The sequence below is a fragment of the Dioscorea cayenensis genome, chromosome 3 (genome assembly GCF_009730915.1).
Source record: "Dioscorea cayenensis subsp. rotundata cultivar TDr96_F1 chromosome 3, TDr96_F1_v2_PseudoChromosome.rev07_lg8_w22 25.fasta, whole genome shotgun sequence".
NCBI classification, from domain to species: Eukaryota; Viridiplantae; Streptophyta; class Magnoliopsida; order Dioscoreales; family Dioscoreaceae; genus Dioscorea; species Dioscorea cayenensis.
Genome location: NC_052473.1, coordinates 14,708,996 through 14,711,302, shown reverse-complemented (window position 1 = coordinate 14,711,302; position 2,307 = coordinate 14,708,996).

Below are 2,307 nucleotides of genomic sequence, written 5' to 3'. Positions count from 1 at the left end.
GCATTTCCACTTGATGGCATGTAGCATCAGGGTAATAGGTAGGCAGGATAATATCAATTGGTCAAATACATTAAAGTCTTCATTTACTAGAATACAAATACAATGCTAATTTAGTTTTTGTAAGTAATATATAGAAGTGATTCATTTTTGTATAGAGGTATATTAAGGGAAGTTACCTCCACATCTACATAAAACCCAAGTGAATGAATAAAATAGGAAGGACTGTACAAATAACGCTACCTCTAAAGCAGCACACCATACAAGAAGCCGCTCATCAGCATCCGGTGTCTCAACCTTCCCCCTCTAATAGCCATCTCCTACAAAACAACCCCATTCCAAACATACATCTCACCAAGAATCACAACAAGATCAACAAGAAACAATTGGACTAATTAAACAAGAACAAACCCTGAGCTGCGCTTCATCGAGGCCCGGGAGCCAACAAAGGTGAACCGAATAGCAGCGATTCTACGGCCCCTAGGGTTTTTGATTTTTACCTAATCGAAATCAATGCCGAGTGCTAGAGCTACGGCTCCGCCCTGACCTAAGGAGAACATGCGATTCGGCAAAGTGTGGCAATAGCGAGTGCACGTGAGGAAGTAGCGATGGCGGCGCGCGAGATTTGGAGAAATCAATGTGGAGAAGGGAAGGAGCTTCTCCACGATTGCTAGGAGCTCAAAATTAATAATGCGGGGAAGAAAGCGTAGCAAAAGGAGATTGAGAATAGGTTAACGGATCCGGATGCATTTGATTAGCGATCCGGATCCATCTGAGCTAAGCGGATCAAGGATCCGTTTGTGCTACTACTAACGGATCATGGATCCGTTTGTCATCCTAAGCGGATCAGGAATCCGTTTGTCTTTCATCTAAAGCGGATCAATAGATCCGTTTGTGATAAATAAATTAAAATAATAATAATAATAATAATAATAATATTACAATTATTATTATTATTATTATTATTTATAATATTTTAAATTTTAAAAATCATTCAATCAAAAAAATTATATATAATATATTTAATAATTTTTATATATTGCAAACTTATTAACAAACAATTGAATCTATCTTAAACTTTATTAGTAATAATATATAAATTAATATTTCCGATTAGAGTTAAAAAAATTTGTAATTATGAAAAACTTATTATGCCTATTTTTTTATATTTAGGGTTATTGACATATATTTTTTTAAGAAAAATTATTGGTCTTGAGTAATTAAGAAAGTCCCTAATAATTTTTTTGTCCTTTTTTTATCCTAAAAAAATATTTTTCATAAAAAAAAGTTAATAATCCGTAACATTAATCATATCTAAAAAAAGGAGTTAATATATATTCATAAAAAAATAATTTTTAAAAATTATTATTCTTTGGTGATTACAATTAAAAAAATTATTTATACATATACATAAATTTATTCAAATCAACTAGAAATGAAATTTTTATTTAATAAAAATATAACTTTACAAAAGCGGAACCAAACTCCGTTGCTAATTTACAAAGCGGACTATGTATCCGTTGTTAATATACAAAACCCGAATTTTTAATCCGTTACTAATATTTAGAAACCGATAAAAAAATCCGTTACTATTTTACAAAGCGGATTATGTATCCGTTGTTAATATACAAAACCCGAATTTTTAATCCGTTACTAATCTTTAGAAACCCGATAAAAATCCGTTACTATTTTTACAAAGCGGATTATCTATCCGTTGTTAATATACAAACCGAATTTTAGTCCGTTACTATCTTACAAACGGATTACAAATCCGTTTGTAATTTACTAATGGATTATAATATCCGTTTGTAATTGTTATTTTTAAAATGATGTATATTTTATCTTTTTAACATTCATTTTCTCTTGCAATAATCAATACATTTACAAAATCTAAATATTCTAATTTTGTTTGAAAAACTTATCACGGCTATTTTTATATTTAAGTTATTGTCATATATATTTTTAAGAAAATTATTGGTCTTGAGTAATTAAAAAAGTCCCTAATAATTTTTGTCCTTTTTATCCTAAAAAATATTTTCATAAAAAAAGGTTAATAATCTGTAAAATTAAACATATCTAAAAAGAGTTAATATATATTCATAAAAATAATTTAAAAATTATTATTCTTTGGTGATTACAATTAAAAAAATTATTTATACATATACATAAATTTATTCAAATCAACTAGAAGTGAAATTTTATTTAATAAAATATAACTTTACAAACGGAACCAAAATCCGTTGCTAATATTTAGAAACCGATAAAAAATCCGTTACTATTTTACAAACGGAGTATGTATCCGTTGTTAAT